Source organism: Elephas maximus, chromosome 14 (genome assembly GCF_024166365.1).
Source record: "Elephas maximus indicus isolate mEleMax1 chromosome 14, mEleMax1 primary haplotype, whole genome shotgun sequence".
Classification (NCBI taxonomy): Eukaryota; Metazoa; Chordata; class Mammalia; order Proboscidea; family Elephantidae; genus Elephas; species Elephas maximus.
Genome location: NC_064832.1, coordinates 15,248,365 through 15,269,900, shown reverse-complemented (window position 1 = coordinate 15,269,900; position 21,536 = coordinate 15,248,365). Strand labels below are relative to the sequence as shown.

Sequence of the window (21,536 nt, the reverse complement as noted above, 5' to 3'; positions counted from 1 at the left end):
GTGGATTAGTCTGAGTTTATTGATATAGACCCAGGAAGCATAGATTCTTCATTCAGTGTTTCAGCTTCAGAGGTTAGAAAAGGATCTCATAGTTTATTTGGTTGGTTTACTGAAGCATGGATTAAGTGGTGGCCTACAATAAATCAAGTGGAAATGGCAGATCTGCCATTGTATACTGTAGGAGAAGGTAACCAAAGGCTGAGGGAAACTGGCAGATTAGAATGGATTTATTAGGCTGGACCCACAGACCCACACACGGAGTGCCCAGAGGGCTCTCTTTGTACCATAGCGGTGAGGTACAAATTTGGGAAGCAAGCCTCAGCATTATTGAAGACTCCTGTGGTTGCTATTTTATGTAAGTAAGAGTCCACAGTGAGAACTGCCCTAACTGAATTAAGACACCTAACTACAATGCAGTTGACTGGACCCCGTGGTGGTAGCAGCCAAGTGGTGGCACTCAATCAACAAAGACAAGGTGGGTGTGGTTACCATAACAGACAGTAGAGTCAAAGCAGTAATCAGAATAGTCTGCTCACATGGATTTATGGCAATGGCTACTTAGTCATAGTGGCCCTGGGAGTGAAAGAGCTGGGAAATGTACATCTCCTGGTACCTAGTGTCTTAGATATCTAGTGCTCCTGTAACAGAAATACCACAAACGGATGACTTTAACAAAGAAAATTATTCCCTCACAGTCCAGGAGGCTCTATAAATCCAAATTCAGGGTGCCAATTCCAGGGGAAGACTTTTTCTCTCTGTCACTCCTAGGGGAAGGTCTTTGTCACCAATCTTCCCCTGGACAAGAAGGTTCTCAGCACAGGGATCCTAGGTCCAAAGGATGCACTGCTCCTGACACTTCTTTCTTGGTGCTACTGAGGTCCCCCTGTCTCTCTGCTCTTTTCTCTTTTATATCTCAAAAGAGATTGACTTAAAACACAACTTAATCTTGTAGATTGAGCCCTGCCTCCTTAACATAACTGCTTCAAATCTTCGCTCATTAACATCATAGAGGTAGGATTTACAATACATTGGAAAATCACACCAGCTGACAAAATGGTGGATAATCGCACAATACTGGGAAGCATGGCCTAGTCAAGCTGATATATACATTTTGGGAAGACAGAGTTTAATCCGTAACACCTAGTATGCAGCTATCGACCTGTTAATGCCTTTTTCTCCATACCTGTTTGGAAGTTATCACCAGAAACAGTGTGCCTTCTCTCTGACCTAAGTATATAAGGACCAAATGATATAGAGGAATCTCTGTTACATTTTCTCCATCTTACCGTTATTTGGCCTCATAGGCAGACCCAGTCACTTAATTGCACAGCAGAATGAAGAGATTAAAGCCCCAACATTCTTGCCAGTGGACCAGGAAGGTAGCTGCTCAGACATCAGAGAGCCTCAGAGAGACAGAGACCAGGCGGCTCAAGAGAGGGATACCATAAAGTTGTTTTTCATACCCCCCTCCACTCCCATAGTTGCATATGCTTTGCTCTGACCCCAAGAAGTAGATCAATCCTTTGAGAACTGCATTATGGGTTAGAACACCAACAAGGTCCCAGACTGAGTGACACTCCCATAGATTACATCCAAATATCATCGCAAAGTCTTCAAAATCTGAACTGACATCTGAGCCACAGCATCCAGAAGTTGGGAAAGAACCTGCAGCCTGAACATAACTGGGTCAAGTGATTGCTAAAACAAACAACATCGACATTTTCTGTAAGATTGAAGTAAGACATAGTCTTGGAATCATAGACAAAAACTTTAAAAAGCTACTTTAACCACGCTCAAAGAAGTAACAGGCACACCTTAGAAAAATAGAAAAATACATAGAAACCATTCACAAATGAAAATTTTAGACAGGAAAAATAGAGATAAAAAATTCACTTGATCAGCGGAATGCTGTTGACAGACAAAAGGATCAATGAGATGAAAATAGTTCAATTGAAAATATCCAATCTGAAAACAGAGGACAAATATTGAAAAAAAAATGAACAGAGCCTCAAAAAAATCCAAAAATATCTAACATTTATTTATTGAAATTCCATAAGGTGTAGAGAAAATATGTGGTGTAGAAAAAAGTATCTGAAGAAATACTGGCTCAACACTTTCCCAATTTGTTGAAAGACATAAACTTACAGATTCAAGAAGCTATGCAAACTCCAACAAGTTAAACTCACATAATTTTACGCCCAAATGCCTCACTGTCAATTGTGGAATAACAAGGACCAAGAAAATATCTTCAAAGAAGCTAGAGAGAAAACAACTCATTTCACACAGGAGAAACAATTGGAATGACTCTGTATTCATCATCAGAAGCCATGGAGGCCAAAAGGCTGTGAAAACAACATTTTTTCAACACTGAAAGAAAAGAAACATTAACCCAGTGTTCTATAGGCTGTTATTTCCTTCATGAGTAAAGGAAAAATATTGACATTCTCAGGTGAAAGACGCTTAAGAGAATTCATCGCCACCAGACTTGTTCTAAATGAAACACTAAGGAAGTTCTTCAGGTGGTAGACTTGGAATTTCAGGAATTATGGAAAGCAACAAAGTCGAAAGTACCTTCTGAAGTTTGCCGTTCAGCCAAAGATTAGACAGGTCTATAAAACAAACAATAACACACGTGAAGAAAGTGTTTCTTAGTTCAATCGTGTGTATGAGACCAAAAGTGCAAAACCTGCCCAAAAGCACAGAAAAGAGGGCAGGATGGAACAGGAATCATGGCGGATGGAAACGGGGAACTGGAGCATAGGAGAGGAGAATATTGACACATCATGAATATTGCCACCAATGTCACAAAACAATTGTGTATAAATGGCTGAACAAGAAAGTAATTTGCTCTGTAAAGTTTCAAATAAAGCACAATAAAAAATTTTTAAAAAGTGGTAGGTATCTGGGTAAACATATTATGCCAACCCTGATGTCACTGCACAACATGGCACAGGACTCCCCTCTTTGGAAAGACTTTCTAGCCTATTGGAAACACTTTGGAATATACTCTTGGTGGCAAATTAGTATTAGAGAATGGGATTATTTTGAAAATATGAGATGTCAGTACTCATGTCTGGTGAATAAACTGGATAATAAAATTTTCAGAGCGAAATGAGATGTTCTAACAGAAAAATAGGCCTGAATTCCCACCTGGGCCATGAGCCTAATCTGAAGGCCTTCTACAGAGAGGCATTTCAGGCACCTCTAGAGCAGCAGGAGCACTGGGGAATGCATGTATCAACCTCCCCCAGGGCCTTCTCTGAGGAGTAAGTACCTGCTTTAGTACTAAGCTTAGGGGTTCATAAATAGTCATTCTGCATAAGGTCTTCAGGTTCAAGTCTGTAATCCAGCTGGGATTCTGTGTGTGCTGCATCTCTGCATCAAAAGAACATGCTTCTAGAAGCAGAATGCCAGGAGAGAGGCTGTTGGGCAGTTGGGGGTGGGGGGTGCTGCGCAGACAGGGGTGCCCAAGGGAGGCACAATATAGTCATTCTGCAGCAGGTCTAGTCATTCTGCATAAGAATTAGAATGCTTCTGTCAATGCATAATAGTTTACATGCAGGACATAAACAAAGTGACTGAAGGACAAAGTCAAATAGTAAACCAAGCCACTCCCTGTCAATCCTTACCTGAGAGGGTCTTCATGAAGACTTCCGGGGATGGAGAAGGACACAGTAAACGCTGATTTATTTTACCTCTTCCTTCCTCAAGAAACAGGAACTGGTGTTAAGATGTCAGGTGTCAAGCCCCAAACTCCTCTTCTGGTCTGGATTTAAGCTGTATAATAAAACTGGGATCAGGCAATCAGCCGTGAGCAGACAGACCCAGAGTATTCCCAGTGCCCCACATCTTTGAGCTCCAGTGAGATCCTGTTCTTAGTCCCTAGATTAGCAGAGGAGCTGAAAGACTGAAATTCCGTGTTTTCAGGCAACTTGGGCTTCAAACAGTCACTTATTGCTAAAATCGTATTTCTCTGTGTTAATTTATGATCCTTAACTCAAATTCGGAGTTTGGAGCTCATTTTGATAACTCGTCATTAGTCTGCATAGACTAGAGTCTGCTCACAGTCAGTGATGACAATGGAGGAAACAAAGTCCCTAGCCCAGAGGAGGGACTGCTCCCCATATTTGGGGCAATGCCCCTGGGAAGCATCGGCGAGGTGCACTTTGGCCTCTGTGGCTTTGCCTTCTGCTCCTGGAATTGCACCCTGGGGGCCTCCATATGCAGACCCAGAGTCCGTGGGTGACCACAACTCCCCCGTTCTGGGTCATCGTCCGGACACACGTTGCGATATGCTTCCTGCCCTCCTTTCCAGCATAAGCGCTGCGATCACAAGTGGCAGAACCAGTTCTCAGGTCCAGACCCTAGACCTTGCCCTCCTTGGCCTTAGGCTTCCCCTAGTCCTGGTGGAACCTGCAAGCCTGGCGGATGCGAAGTTAGCACCTGGCTGGGTGGGCTTGGGCCTGTCTCAAAAGGCTCATGGCGCACGCAGCTTCCTCCTCCTTGGAGCCTGTGGGCTTGCGGTGGGCAGCCCGGCATCTCGTGCCTCCCTCGGGCGCCCTCTCTGAGCAGCAGCTCCCCTCCCCCTCCCCCGCCAACCTCCCAACAGTCGCACTGCCTGCTTTCTGCTTCTACAAGCGTGTTCTTTTGATGCACACATGCAGCACACACAGAAGCTCGGTTGGATTACAGACTTGAACCTGAAACGCACAGCTTTAAAACTACTAGACTGGCGGGGGGCGGGGGTATTGGCAGTGAAAAAAGGAAAAAAAAAAAATAAGAAAGAGAACAATTACAAAAAAAGTATTAGAAGACTGTATCTTCACATTATGGACTCAAGAAGGTTGCGGATAAACAACTGCGTAGATAGCATACTGTTGTCTCTTTGCAAATAAGTCTTAAATGAGGGAATTTGGTACCGGGAATAGTTGCAGAGCCTGACTTTGGGGAAATCTGGGATTGATGAATTGCCTTGCATGAGGCTACAAGCCCTGATAGTCAATATTTGAAGATGAGATTCGAGCAACCTAGAACATGCATCAGAATTTTTTCTAAGTAAATTAGCACCAGAAGAGGCCTTTAACCACTAAATAAAATGGGTCAGTAGTTCAAGATCTCCCTACAAAGAAAACGGCAGACCTAGATCGTTTCCAGTCAGGTTCCAGCAAACATGCAAGAAACAGTCATTTTAATCTTGTACATAGTCAACAGAGATTAGAAAACCATGAGACACTCCCCTAACTTGATCCTTAAGGCTAGTTTAAAAATGATAACAAATTAGAGAAGGATGGTAGAAGAAGAGTTAGAGGACAAGCACACTCAGTAACTGAGATGCAAAACCCTACGTAAGATGCCAGCAAAGGAAATCCAGCAAAGGATAAACCACGTAACATGCCATGATCAAGGCGGTTTATTGTAGGCATACAAATTTGAGTGAACGTTAAAGATTTAGTAATTTCATTCACCACATGCATAGGTGAAAGAAGAGAAGACATATGCTCACCTCAAGAGATGGGGGCAAAGCAGGTTGATAAAATCCAATCACACGGAGAGATAAGGACTAGGAGCAAATATGGAACAGAAAAGGAGTTCCCAAACGTGGAAAACTACAACTAGCATGATAGTTCATGGTGACGTGTGGGACATTCTCTTTAAAATTAATAAACAATAAAATAAGGGTGCTTCTATCATTACTTTTATTAAACATTGAACACTGGAAGTGTAACCTAGTACAAAAAGAGAAAAAGTATAACTGCTATTCATAGATTATAGGACTGTCTCCATTGAAAACTGTAGAAAATACTGGAATTAATAGTAATCATAAATAAAAAATAAATTGAAATTTCAATGCATCAGCATCAAGCTGACTCTGTCATAGCTCTTAGGTGAAAGCAAAGGACACTGATAGGGAAAGAGCAGGTTCGGGTGGGTTAGACCAAGGAGGGAAGAAAATTATTCTGCACTGGGCTGAACTTATAAGAACAGGTATGTGTGTTAGTTACCTAGTCCCTCCATAACAAAAAATAACACAACTGGATGGCTTTAAAGAACAGAAATTTATTTTCTCACAGTTTAGCAGGTAGTCGTTCGAATTCAGGGCATGGCTGTAGTGGGAGGTCCTTCCTTGTCTACCTCAGCTTCTAGTAGATGCCAGCAATCATTTGTGTTCCTGGCCTTCTAGAAGCATCTGTCTTCTTTATCTGTCTTCCTTTTCACCTGTTTGTGTCTGTGTGTATTCTGCTCCTTTTATAACTAAGAAGAGTTAGGCTTAGGACCCACCTTACATTGGTATGACCTCATTCACATAATAAAAGCAGGCCCCCTCTTTCCTAACAAGGTCAGATTTACAGGTACAGGGGTTAGGATTTCCACATACATTTTGGAGGGACACAATTCAATCCCTAACAGTCGACTTACCAGATATTCTGGATTGAGAGTACTCGCATGAACAGCTGAGAGTGGTTCCAAGTCTTTGCTACATTCGTTGGCTGAAACTTGTCTCAATGGTCACCCAAAGGAATGCTGGAGCAATTTATTGTGTAGGACCTGGCCAACCATTCCTAATCACGTTCATTGTGTGGAAAAACACACAATCCCATCACCAAAGCCTTGAGAAATTCATGGATAAGAAAAGAATGGTGGTTGGAACCAAGAATTGTTTCATAGCCTAGATAACATGGTGTAGGTGTTAGATATTCACATGGAGATGTCAGGTAATAAAACTTCACCCCACATGGGGATGTCAAGGATAATACCAACAGCTAATGTTCATTGAGTACCTACACTGGTGCCAGGCACTCCTGTGCTTTTCCTTTCATGTTTGCTTTTCATGATGGCCATATGAGGAATGTATCATTATAGTGCATAAAGAGGTCAATACAGAGAGTTAGGCTGACATTTGAACATATGAGTCTGGACACAGGAGGAGTTTGAATGGATGGAGGTATAAACCTCACGTCCTTAGCTACAAATAGACAGCAGTAAACTCCCTGAGGCATCCTAGAGGGAGGGTGTCAATAGAGAGAGGAGCAGGCACCAAGCCCAAGGGTACTCGGGTATCTAGAAGCCTGCCAGGTGAACAGCAGCCAACAAGCCTCTCTGAAGTCCAGTGTGGTTCCTGGAGGGTTGTCTGTCCTTGCTCTCAGCTGCATTTCCCCAGTGCTCCTCCCACCTGCACTGGGTTGTCCCCTTCATGAGGACAGGGACAGTGTGTACCTTTCACCACTGTATCTGCATAACATAGACTATTTCTGGCCCATGGAATATACTGACTGAATGAAAAATAAACAAACGATAAGTACGTAAAATCCTTCGTAGTTGATACCTTGGAATACATTCAGGGGCTTCATGAGTAAGAGGGAGAAAAACTGATCAGGGCTGCTTCTGAGACCATCTCTTAGGCGTAAAGAGTGTTAAACAATAATTAAACAAAGAGATTTAATGGCAGAGATGTATGTTAAAAAGATGTTTAAGTATAGGTTGAAGTTACTAGAAACATGCACATTTATTATTGCAACTATAGTCAAATCGTTAAAAAACATATACTACATGCACACAGAATATTATAAAGTAATTTAATGCCCTCATTAAAAAAAAACAAAAAAAATTTATCATGAGAAAAGACTAATGATGAATGAAAATATCAGGATATAATATCCGTGTTAATACACATAACTGTGTGTGCTAATACACACATAAAACCAGTTGCCACTGAGTCAGTTCTGATTCATGATGACACCAGCGTGCCAGAGTAGAACTGTACTCCATAGGGGTTTCAGTGGCTGAGTTTTCGGAAGTAGACTGCCAGACCTCTCTTTCATAGCAATTCTGGGTGGACCTGAACTCCAACTTTCTGTCAGCAGCTCAAGATATTAACCATTTAAATCAACCAGAGACTCTAACACACATACATGCCAATGTAAGTAAGATAACAGACATATCGGAACGTTAATAATTTATTCTATGCATTACGTATGTTTTCTTGTTATTTATTGCATACTTTCCCATTGCTTCCAAGTTTTTGAGGAATAGAATGTACTTCTGGAAAAATTCATGAGAAATTTTTAAGTAATGAAATAATTAACAGAAACAGAACGAGTAAATCTGTGGCGAGGCAGCCCATGAACCCAAGATTATAGTAACACTGGTATGAAAAGGAGAATTGTGGAGTCCTGAAGCTCAGTGGTCCCATGCATCCATCAGGAAAGAGGGAAGAGCAAATAAACAAGGAGAAAATACAGTGAGCCAGAGGAGTGGGAGCCCTCTGTTGTGGGCACAGTTTTCTCATGAAACTTTAGATGGGCACAATGGGTGGGATTATCCACTTCCATCATACAAACATTTTTATTACCCTTGATTTTAACGGAACTATGCTATAAAAACAAATGATAAAATAAAGTATAATAAAAGAATAAATCTCATCAGTGGGCTACTATCATTTTCCCCAGCCACTGATTTTTTTACTGAGGAGGGCAGGAGACACACATGGGAAAGAAGATGGAGCAGTGTGAAGACTCATGCTAAGTGAGGAGGGGAGTGTTTCTGAGACAGGCCTTAGCTGCTACCACCTAGGGTGCACGACCAGCTGTGCACGACCAACTGGAAGAAATGGCACATTATTTCTGAGACCTACTCTAGCTCATAACAAATTATGGATAACATGGGGAAGAATGAGATTTCCAGGACACTTAACTGTTCTCATGAGAAACCTGTACATAGAACAAGAGGCAGTCATCTAAACGGAGCAAGGAATATAGCATGGTTTAAAGTCAAGAAAGGTGTACATCAGCGTTGTATCCTTTCACCATATGTATTCAATCTGTATGCTGAGCAAATAATCCGAGAAGCTGGACTGTATGAGAAGAATAAGGCATCAGGATTGGAGGAAGACTCATTAATAACCTGAGATATGCAGATGATACAATCTCCCTTGCTGAAAGTGAAGAGGCCTTAAAGCATTTACTGCTGAAGATCAAAGACTACAGACCAACAGCCTAACAACTGGACCAATAAGCAACATCATGACAACGGAGAAAATGTCGACGTCATTAAGGGCCTCATTTTACTCTGATCCACAATAAACACCCACGGAAGCAGCAGTCAAGAAATCAAACGACACACTGCATTGGACAAATCTGCTGCAAGAGACCTCTTTAAAGTGTTCAAAAGCACAGATGTCACCTTGAAAAGTAATGTGCGCCTGACTCAAGCCATGGTGTTTTCAGTCGCCTCATACGCACATGAAAGGTGGGCAATGAATAAGGAAGACTAAAGAAAAACTGAAGGCATTGAATTAAGGGGTTGGCAAAGAATATTGAATATACCATGGACTGCCAAAAGAATGAACAAATCTGTCATGAAAGAAGTACAGCCAGAATATTCCTGAGAAGCAAGAATGGCAAGGCTTCATCTCACATATTTTGGACATGTTGTCAGCAGAGATCAGTCCCTGGAGAAGCAGGTCATACTTGGTAACAAGCGGCCACAACAATTGGCTCAAACATAACAACGACTGTGAAGGCGACGATAGGTAGTTTAACATACAATTTGACCCATATGAATTAAAATTTAAACAATTATTTCATGCCTTTTTGTAGCGGTTTTAGAATATACAATTAAAATAAATGTAAATAATTATTAGAAAAAATCTCTGAACATAAAATTTAATTTTTTTAAGTCACTGCTCCATACCCCAAATCTAAATGGCTTGATATAAAGCACTGGTCTTTGTGATTCACAAAAAGCAGGTACCAATTCCTGAACAAGAACTGAAGTGACAGGAGAAACTCCTCATGCTGTTATAGCCCTGAGTATGGGCCCTAATCCAATAATCTGTCCTCATTAATTCCTTTTCATTTCATCTCCGTGAAAGAGGGGAGGGAGAAGGTGAGAGAGGGTTACATGTGCCTATTCTGTTCTTTAGCATCTAGTTCACTGCCAGGAACAAGTATTCATAAGAGTCTACAAAACATTAAAGTACAAATAAGGAGGAAAACCTCCTAGTATATATATGTATTAGGTGGCACAAAGAGTTAAGTGCTCAGCTACTAACTGAAAGGTTGGCAGTTTAAATCCACTCAGAGTTGCCTTGGAAGAAAGGCCTGGCACTCCAGCTCCAAATGGTCACAGCTATTAAAAACCGTATGGAGGGCAGTCCTACTCTGAAAACTCACGGGGTCGTCATGAGTGAAAATCTACACAATGGCAACTGGATTGGTAATCTATATATGGCATAAATGTTGGGAAAATTAGTTTCTGAACATATACACGGCATATAGAATACACTGTACATTTAGTATCATGTGCCAAAACCCACTGTCATCAAGTCGATTCTAACTCATAGTGACCCCAAAGGACAGAGTAAAACTGCCACATAGGGTTTCCAAGGCTCTAAGTCTTCACTGAAGCAGACTGCCACATCTGTCTCCTACAGAGAGGCTGGTGGGTTCGAACCACTGACCTTTCAGTTAACAGCCAAGTTCTTTAACCACAGAGCCACTAGGGCTCACTGCTGTCATGTACAGTGATTACATAAGCAAATTCTGAAACAAACTGCCTGGGTTTAAATCCTAACTCAATTTATCAGCTGGGTGATCTGGGCACGTTACTTTACCTCTCACTGCCTCAGTTTCCCATTTCTAAAATGGATCTTATGCAAAAGGTTGTCACGCAGGTTAAATAAAACACACGAGGCACTTAGAAAAAGGCCTTACACACAGAATGAACACAATAAATGTTAGTTTTCATAATTATTAAGGGAATACAAACAAACGGCTAGGTTGAAGGAACTTCCACTGAGAAAGAGTTGAGTTCCAAAATTCATGTGTAAAGTCATTTACATCAACTGTTAAAGTTGTATGTTTAGATTCAAGTGATTACTGAGGTATGTTATGATCTTGAACAGAGTTCTGGGGACTATACAGGCTGACTCTGCATGCCCTTCTCCTGCACATCCATTCCATCTCCCTTGGAGCCCAGACATCATGTTATCAATTAAACCCCTCCCACACTGGTGGTGTACTGTTTAAGAGCTATGGCTGCTAACCAAAAGGTCATCAGTTCAAATCCACCAGGCGCTCCTTGGAAAGTCTATGGCACAGTTCTCCTCTGCCCTATTGGGCTGCTACGAGTTGGAATAGACTCAGTGGCAATGGGTTTTTAATGGGTATGAGTTAACTGTTCAGTGCTTAAAGACATACCAAAAGCAACCACTAACACAAAAGTATAGTAAAAGTTCTTATTTTAGAATAGCAAAACCTTTTTCTAACACAGTGGTGAATTAGGGTGGGCTGTGGATCAAGAGGAGCCCTGGTGGCATAGTGGTTAAGAGCTCAGCTGCTAATCAAAAGGTCAGCAGTTCGAATCCACCAACTAGTCCTTGGAAACTCTATGGGGTAGTTCTACTCTATGCTATAGGGTCTCTGTGAGTTCAAATCAACTAGGGTCTCTACGAGTTGGAATCAACTTGATGGTGACAAGTTTGGTTTGGTGGGTGTCATGGATTGAATTATGACCCTAAAAAACGTGTGTCTCAACTTGGTTAGGCCATGATTCCCACTATTGTGTAGTTGACCTCCATTTTGTGATTGTAATTTTACTTTAAGAGGATTAGGGTGGGATTGTAACACCACCCTCACTCAGGCACGTTTCCCTGTGGTGTGACCTGCACCACCTTTTATCTCTCCAGACATAAAAGGAAAGGGAAGCAAGCGGAGAGTTGGGGGCCTCATACTATCAAGAAAGCAGCACCAGGAGCAGAGCATGCCCTCTGGACCCAGGGTCCCTGCACCTGAGAAGCTCCTTGACCATGGGAAGGCTAAGGACAAGGACCTTCTTCCAGAGCCGAAAGAGAGAGAAAGCTTTCCCTTAGAGCTGATGCCTTGAATGTGGACTATTAGCCTACTTCAATGTGAGGTATTACATTTCTCTCGGTTAAAGCCATCTACTCATGGTATTTCTGTTATGGCAGCATTAGATGATGAAGACAGTGGGTCAAGGTGGAAGGGGTGGATGAAGGACAAAAAAAGAAAAATGGACAACAGGAGAAATATAAGAATTCAGAGAACTGTGAAAATTTAATTCCTGAATATACTTTCTTTCTCCTCCCTATAACTGGAAGGACTTTTCTCATATACAGCATATATAAGTAAATCCTTGCAATATTTAAAACACTTAGATTTTTGTAAAACTCATTCTCTGAAAACTCATGGTGGCCCCATGAATTTGTGGCTTAAAAACAACTCAGAACTAAAAAGAAGCATAAATAAATAAATAAAGGCACTGCTGTCATTTGCGGGCGATGTTCTTTTCCTGCTATCCACAATCCACACACTCGGGAGTTAATTTTCCAGGGTCAGCGTTCATAGACCATCCTCTTTCTCTTACCACCACCCCACCACCCTTAATTATTTAGGAAAGGCAGGGCCAGTCAGTGCTCCAAACATCAAGTTTTCTCTCCAAAATGCCAACTGGCACTTGGGGAGCAGGCTACATTCTCAGCTATCAGCACTTCCACTAGCCCCTGCACATAAGGAACATGTCTCCACTGAACTGTTCATCGTAATAATAATAAAAAAAAAAAAATCGTAAAAACCTGTTTCTTCAAACCAAACAAAACAGGCATTTCCCTATTACCCACCCACCCCACTCTCCCACACCCAGTGCTCCCCCACCACACACACAATCAAATATTTCATACCAAGGGTATGTCCCAAGCACGGGGTCTGGCTCCGCTTTTCTTTTACACCTCTTGGAGGCCTCTGGAGAAACCATACCTTTGGTTGGCAATTCCCTGAACCCTGCCTATTCAAGCTGGCACTTATTCAAAAAGGCAGGTGAGTCTTCAAGTCAGGTTTTTAAAAGGAATTTAAGAGGAATCAGGTGATATGCCTACTCACCCTCAAGTTTCTCAAAGGTAATAATTTCTTGAGATGTTTACAATGTCTCAACTCTGGGTTAATTAAATCCCTTAGGACGGTGGGCATGGGAAAATCCTCCATCTCAATGCCCCCCATTTTGAAAAAAAATAGGAGAAATCTCCAAAATTACAAATTTGAATTTCTACATACTTGATTGAACTAAGGAGTAAGTTCCTCACGTGTGTTATTCTTGGTCTGAGCCCTGGAGGTGCAGTGGTTAAGAGCTCAGCTACTAACCAAAAAGTCTGCTGTTTGAATCCACCAGCCGCTCCTTAGAAACCCTGTGGGGTAGTTCTACTCCATCCTATAGGGTTGCTAAGAGTCAGAATCCACTGGATGGCAATTGGTTTGTTTGTTTTTCAATCTTTGGCTGAAAGGTGGACTTTGTTATCAATTTATTAAATCAACGGGTAATTTGCTGGATATTTCTCATACAGGAACTTATGATGTCTTCAAATCCAGCCAATCAGGTTTAGGAAGAGAGAAATTTCTCTACCTTAGCCTCCCTGCCACTCCCACACCTTTTTCATTGATTTCCATGCCCTGTTTAAGTAACATCACTCATCACTTCTCACTGTCTAGGTTATTTGAGCTAATTCAGGGCAGTCAATTCCACCTGAGCCCTAGGATACCCTCATTTACATACTCTGCCCTGTTGTTCCTTCACCAATGGCTGACCTCACATCTCCCCTTGAATGTCTACTAGGCATCTCAGACTTAATGTGGTTCAAATACAATTCTTGCTCCAAGTGTCTTATTTACCTCCCAGTCTTCCTTATCTAAGCAAATGTTCTCACTATCCTCTGGGTTGTTCAGGACAAAAACCTAGGAATCATCCTTGATTTTTCTCCTTTATTCAAATCTTGCATCCAATCCATTGACACATATTCTGGACTCTTGGCTCTACCTTAAAATAAATCCTGACTCTATCCACTTCTCACTACCTCCACCTTACAGCCACCATCATCTCTTGGTTAAAACTGGACTCCATGCCACTGATCTTCCCTCTTACAGTCTACATAACAGCATCATTTCAGCGGCTTCTCATGGCGATTAGGAAAAATTCCCAAATGCTTCCCATGGTCTTTCATGATGCGGGGCTTGCCCACCATACTAACAGTCTTCCCTCGGTTCACTCCACACTAGCCATGACTTATTTCCTGAGCTTCCTCAAACATGACAAAACACTTGGTTATTCAAGGGCCTCAGAAACAACTCTTTCCTTTATTGGCAATATCCTCCCTCCAGAACTTCATACAGCTGTTCTCTCCTTTGATACAGGTCAGTTATCTCCTCAAATATCCTGTTCCCATAAGCCTTTAAAAAAAAAATACTAACAATTAATCTAAAACAGCTCACCCCACTCATTCCCTCACATGCAACTCTGTCTTATTTTCAAAATATTTAGCTCTCCTTGACATTTTTTGTTAATTATTACCTGTAAATGTATTTTTTGTGGTGGAGAATGTATGCAGCAAAACATACAACAACTCAACAGTTTCTACCTGTACAATTTAATGACATCGGTTACATTCAAGTTGTGCAACCATTCTTACCCTCCTTTTCTCAGTTGTTCCTCCATCATTAACATAAACCCACTGCTCCTTAAGGTTCCTATCTAATCTTTTCAGTAGCTGCTGTCAATCTGATGCCATATAGACAGTTCTTCAAAGAGCATATGCTCAAGGTAGACCATTTTTATTAGTTAAGTAAGCTAATGTTCTGGAGCCCTCATGGCACAGTGGTTAAGTGATATGGTAGCCAAGCAAAAGAAGAGCAGTTTGAATCCACCACCTGCACCTTGGAAACCCTATGTGGCAGTGCTATTCTGTCTTACAGGGTCTCTGAGTCAGAATCAACTCAACAGCAACAGTTTGGTTTTTTCTTTTTTATACTTCAGTTTTAAGATAATTCAAGGGAATGCTTTTGGTGTAATGTTTAAAGATTATCTCACAGTAATAGTTTCAGGAGTTCATTCACCCTCAATGGCTCCAAAAAAGTCTAGGGTTCATGAGAATTTGAAATTCTGTTCTGCATTTTCCCCCTTTTGATCAGGGCTTTTCTATGGACTCTTTGATCAAAATGTTCAGTGACAGTAGCCGGGAACCTTCTGGTTCTTCTGGTCTCGTGCCATGCTAGATGTTCTTTTAAAAAACATGAGTGGATGCTGAATGTTATCAAATACTTATTTTATTACACCTATTAATATAATCACATTTATTTTTCCTGTACATATGGCAAATTGTACTGATTCATTTTTGAATGTTAAACTAACCTTGAATTCTTGGGATAGACCCAACTTGGTCATAATATAATCTTCTTTACAGTATTGCTGGATTTGTTTTGCCTAATTATTTTCATATTTTGCATCTATGTTCATCAGTGACATTGGCCTGTAATTTTCCCATCTTGTGCTGCTCTTGTCAGGTTTTGGTATCAATATTCATTCTACAAGCTTTATAAAATGAGTTTGGGTATATATTTCATTTTATATTGAAGAATTTGTGAAATATTTCTTGAATATTTGGCAGAATTTGCAGGAAAAGCCATCTGACATGAAGTTTCCTTTTTGAGAATAGTTTGAGCTCTAATTCAATTCTATTAACAGTTGTGGAATTACTTTTGCTTCCTGTTTCTTCCTGAATCATTGTTATTAACTTACATGGTAGGATACGCTTGCCTACTTTACCTAAATTTGCAAATTTATTGGCTAATATGGTTCATAACATTCTCACATTATCTTTATGTTCTGCAAGATCTGTAGTCATTTTCTTTCTAATTCCTGATATTCGTTGTTTATACCTTCATTCTTTTTCACTTGATCAGTCTTGCCTAAAGTTTGTCAATTTTACTAGCATTTTCTAAGAATCAACTTTAGTCTTTGTTGATCGTCCGTTGCATGTATTCAACCATTAATAGAAACAAAAATTCCTATGTTTGTTTCTGGTTTTTACCCAACATTTTGAATGGATGTTTAACTCACTTATTTTTCAAGATTTGTTCTTTCCAATTATATTTTTAAGGCTATAAGTTTCCTGTATTATATTGTCTGTACTGCACAAATTTTTACGTGCACTATGTTCATAATTGTTCACTTCAAAATGTATTCTAATTTTCATCATGATGTCTTCTTGACTCATACTATTTTAAAATATCCAAGGACATGGAGATTTTGTATTTTCTTTTTCTAAGATGGTTTTTATTTTAATTATGGTGTACTTACATAGTATCCTCTATATTATTGCAGACTCTTGAAATTTGTTGAGACTTGCTTTATAACACAGTACATAGTCAATTTTTATAAACACTATGTATTTTGTGCATGAGATGAATGTATATTCTTTAGTGGTTAGATAATGCACACACATACACATATATCAATTTGGTATTTTTATACATGTTAAATCTTCTGTATCGTTGATAATTTATGGACTTCTATGTTTCTGAGGGGTGTGTTAAAAATCTATTACGAAGCATGATGTCAAAAGGAGCCCCAGTAGTGCAGTGGTTAAGCACTCAGCTGTTAAACCTTTTGATTTGATCCACCAACTACTCCATAGGAGAAAGATATGACCGTTTCCTGTCATAAAGATTACAGCCTTAGAAACCCTTTGGAGAAGTTCTACTCCATCTTATAGTCACTATGAGTCAGAATTGACTCAACAGCACACAAGAAAAAATGTATGATGTGATGGAAACTGAGGAGTACGAAGCTCAAAGAATTGGTCCTAACTCCAGGGTCAAAGGATGAAGAACAGAGAAAACAGCAGAGACATCCAAAAGCTTGGAAAAAAGGAGGCTGAGAGGACAATGGTTGGTGGTTTAAGGGCTTTGAAGGGCTACCACATATACTGAGGAATCTGGAGTGCAATGTTCTTGCCTAAGGATGAAGACATGCTCATAAAGATCCTGACAAAGCTTTAGGCTTGCACCTCTGGTTGATCTTTGGGCTCCATGGGGGCAGGAAGTGAAGGCTAAGGCAGAGTTTTAGGCACTCTTGCTTAGCATTGAAAGAACGCCCCAGTTCAGAGCCAATCTGCAAAGACTGGGATAATGTTCCTTTTCCTTTTTGGCTACAAGCATTTAAAGAAAGCACTGTCAGGTCAAGAACTGACTGCTGAGATAACAGAACAGAACTTCAGTGTCCACACATGAGAAGACATACAATCTTTGCAGAAATAGTTTGGAAACATCACTAAGCAAATGGATGACTGGCCCTCAACAATTAAAAAAAAAAAAAAAGCAAACCCTAACGCCTGGAGGGAATCTGATTTCCAGAGTTTTACATTATAATATTTAAGATATCCAGTTTGCAACACACTATTTTAAGTCATAAAAAGAAAAAGAAAAGGATGGTTCATTTGTTAAGAAGAAAGAAAGAAGAGAAATGAACAGAAAGCATCCCTAAGGAAACACAGATATTGGGATTACTAGACAAAGATTTTAAAACAATTGTCTTAAATTTCCTGAAAGAGCTAAAGAAACCACAGACAAAAAAAAAAGGAAACCAAGAGAAGAATGTATGAACAAGTAGAAAATATTAAAGAAATATTATCAAAAGAACCAAATAGAAATTATAGAGCTGAAAAGTAGAAGAGCTGAAATAAAAATTTCATTAGAGGAGCTCAACAGCAGATTTGAGCAAGAAAGCAGGAAAATGTAAACTTGAAAAAGCACAACTGAAATTGTTCTAACTCAGGAGCATAAAGGAAAAAGAATGAAGAGAATGAACAGAGCGTAAGGGACCTGCGGGACAACATCAAGCATACCAATATACTCATCAAGGGAGTTCCAGAAAGGAAAGAAAGATGAAAGGACAGAAAGAATATTTGAAAACGTAATGACTGGAAGTTTCCCAAATGTCGTCTAGATATCCAAGAAGCTCAATAAACTCAAAGGACAATAAATACATAGATATCCACAGAGAGATATAATCAAAATGTCAAAAGACAAAGACAGAAACTTGAAAGTGGCAAGAGATAAGTGACTCCTAATGTACAAACAAGAGAGTCTCAACAAGTTTAACTGGTGATTTTTCATCAGAAACCATTGAGATGAGAAAATAGTGGGATGATGTATTTAAGATACTGGAAAAAAAATACAGAAACAAAAGTATGAACCAAGATGTCAATATCTAGCAAAACTATCTTTCAAAAATGAAGGCGAAATTAAGACATGCCCAGATACACAAAACCTGAGGGAGTGTGTTAGTAGCAGAACTGCCTTATGAGAAATGCTACAGGGAATCATTCTGGCTGGCATGGAAGGACACTAGACAGTAACTTGAAGCCATAAAAAGAAACAAAGACTCCGTAAAGGTAACTGCTTAGATAAAACAAAGTCAGTAATATTTTTATATCATGCCTCTTTTTTTTCATATATGATTTAAAGCACGAATGCATAAAAATACTTACACATCTCTCTTAATGGACACACAATGTATAAAGATGCAATTTTTGTACCAGCAACGTAAGTAGGGGAGGTAACTGAGCTGAATAAAAGCAGAATTTTGTATACTGTTGAAGCTAAATTTGTATTAATTAAAAGAAGATTGTTATAAATATAAGATATTAATTGTAATCCTCATGGTCACCACTAAGAAGTTAAAAAATATAAGGAAAGGAAATAAGGAGAGGATCAAAATTGTACACTTGAAAAAAATCAGTCAAACACAAACGTGGACAGTAGTGAAGAAAATGAGAAACAAAATACATATATGACCTACTACAAAGTAGAAGATATAAGTCCTTCCTTATCATTAATCGCTTTAAATATAAATAGATTAAATTCACAATTGGGATCATTAAAGTTGTGTGTCAACTTTGTTGGACCATGATTCTCAGTGCTTTGGCAGTTATGATGCAGTTTAGCAGTCATATAATGATGCAATCATTTCCGTACCTCCATGATGGGATCTGCTGTGAGTAGCCAATCAGATGTAAGGGAGTTTCCTTGGGGGTGTGGACTGCATCCAATATAAGTGGCCTTTCTGGCAAGGCTCTTGAGCTTTTGCTCACTCTGAATCCTGCAGCTGGCTCCTCTTCATCTGATCTCAAGTTTTTGGGACTTGAACCTTCAGCTTACCTTCCAACTTTGGGATTCACCAGCCTCTGCAGTCTGTGAGCCACGGCCTGCCAGCTTACCTGCCGATGTTGAGATTTGTCACCCTTTGCAGCCTGTGAGGCACAGACCTGTTGTATGACCTGCAGATCTTGAGTTCTGCAGTCCCTGCATCTATGTGAGTCAGGAGAAGCCACAAGCCTGATCCATGGACTTGAGACTTACCAGCCTCTACAGCCTCGTGAGCCATTTCCTTGATATAAATCCATCCATCCATCCATCCATCCATCCACCCACCCACCCACCCACCCACCCACCCACCCACCCACCCACCCATCCATCCATCCATCCATCCATCCATCCATCCATCCATCCATCCATCCATCCATCCATCCATCCATCCATCTATTTATCTATCTATCTATCTATACACCTCACTGGTTTTGCTTCTCTAGAGAACCCAGCCTAAGATACCAATTAAAAGACAAACATTGGCAGAATGAATAAAAAAATCATTCAATTGCTATCAAGCTGATCTGACTCATGGTGACCCCTCCCCCCATATGTGTCAGAGTAGTAGTGACACACAAGTGTGTCAGTTCAATGGCTAATTTTTCAAAAGTAGACCGCCAAGCCTTTCTTCCGAAGTGACTCTGGGTGGACTCAAACCTCCAGCATTTTGGTTAGCAGCTGAATGCATTAACCGTTTGCACCTCCCAAGGACTACAACATATATCTATGTTTATTTCTGTATTACTTCTCTTTATACTATACATACACGCATACACACACACACAGACATCCATGAGTGGCTCATACAGATGCTTTGGACTTCAACTAGCAGGGCTCTATTAATTATTGATAGAAAAGTACTGATATCAATTGCAAATGCTTATTTGTCCATTTCCCCTTTCAGATTTATTAATTTCTGTATTTTGGAGCCCTGGTGTTAAATACATACACATTTACGATTGTTGTATCTTTTTGGAGAATTGAACCTTTATTATGTTATGTCCCTACTTATTCCTAATTTATACTCCTTTTCCTGAAGTATAATTTGTCTGATATTAATATAGCTACTGCAGTAGAACTGGATAATTTTCAACCATTTCAAGAGGTAGCATAAGATCAAGAACTGATGGTATAAAAGGAAGAAATCGAAGCTGCATTGAAGGCATTGGTGAAAAAACTATCCTCTCTCCACCATCTTCACTAACTCTGACACCAACTGTCCCTCACACAGCACTCCCTACTTCTCTGCTGGGTTCAGTAATTCATTGCAATGGCCACACAGAGCTCACAGTCCATATTCATGATTATGGGGTTTATTAGGGAAGTAACAAGTATAACTCAGGCTCAAAGACACTCACAATACAGTTCTTCTATCAGGACAGCCTCTTCCCTCCTGTGCTCATAGGCGTGCCTCTGCCTGGCCTTGGGCCGGCCTCTCTCCAAAGGCACTCAGCTTTCCTTCTCCATGGGCCATCATCTCCTATAGCTGGGTCCCTGTTGCTTGGTCTCTCCTGCCATGGCATCTTACCGTCTTCAGGGTTACAGTTTCCTCTCTCTATCTCAGTCTCCTGCTTCTAGGAGCTTCTCAGTGCAGGGATCTCAGGTCCATAATATATGCTCAGCTCCTGGCTGTTCTTCCTTGATGGGAGTTGAATCCTCCTCTTTGCTCTGGAACTGGATCTCTTTGAAGGGAAAACTAAACAATCCCCTTGGTGAGCCACAATTATCCTATCACACAGTCCTGCCCAAGCACCGGGGTGAATGTTATAAGACCATGGCTAGAAAGGCCACACAAAGTAAACAATCACATCACAGTACCTTGGACTCATTTTTCAAGTGAAGTATCAAAAATCCGATACGAACAGATTGGTAAAGAACATAATCAACACCAAGAACATTTTCATAATTATGTTTTCTGTATTTGGAAGAAATCTATAGCACTATTCCTATTTTGCCAATTCACAGGGATCACAGAGATTAGTGGTAGATGTTGCAGTACCAGAAAACTCTCTGGTGAAACAGTCTGTGAGCAGTCTTACAAACACGGATATTCCACCAGAGTCAAAAGAATGACGTTACATTAATCATCAAAGAGAACACTTCAAGGTCTCGCCTGAAGTACAATGTTTTCACTGATAGGCTAATACCCATACACTTACAAGGAAGACCAGTTTATATGACTATTCAAATTTATGCACCAACCACTAATGCCAAAGACAAAGAAATTGAAGATTTTAAACAACTTCTGCAGCCTGAAATTGATCAAACATGCAATCAAGATGCATTGATAATTACTGGTCATTAGAATGTTAAAGTTGGAAACGAGGAAAAGTAGTTGGAAAACACAGCATTGCTGATAGAAATGATGCCAGAAATCTCATGAAAGAAGTTTGCAAGACCAGTGACTCATCCACTGCAAATATTTTTTTTCACCAACATAAACGGCAGCTATACACATGAACTTTACCAGATGGAACGCACAGGAATCAAACTGACTACATCTGTGGAAAGAGAAGATGGGAAAACTCATATCATCAGTCAGAACAA

General features: G+C 40.3%; 1 protein-coding gene across 12 annotated transcripts in view; it reads right to left on the bottom strand.

Moving 5' to 3' along the window:
- Positions 1-21,536, bottom strand: part of LOC126058320 (translation initiation factor IF-2-like) — an 88,630-nt gene that overhangs the window by 41,129 nt on the left and 25,965 nt on the right. For 9 of the 12 annotated variants that reach the window (XR_007513186.1, XR_007513185.1, XR_007513183.1 and 6 more), the window contains one exon: positions 3,630-3,777. The exons of 1 other annotated variant lie outside the window; for it this stretch is intronic. The gene's annotated coding sequence lies outside the window, so the exon portion shown is untranslated. Of the gene's footprint in view, positions 1-3,629; positions 3,778-6,417; positions 7,508-18,818; positions 19,240-21,536 lie in introns of those variants that run through there. 2 more of the 12 variants (XM_049853391.1, XM_049853389.1) reach the window with 2 other exon arrangements.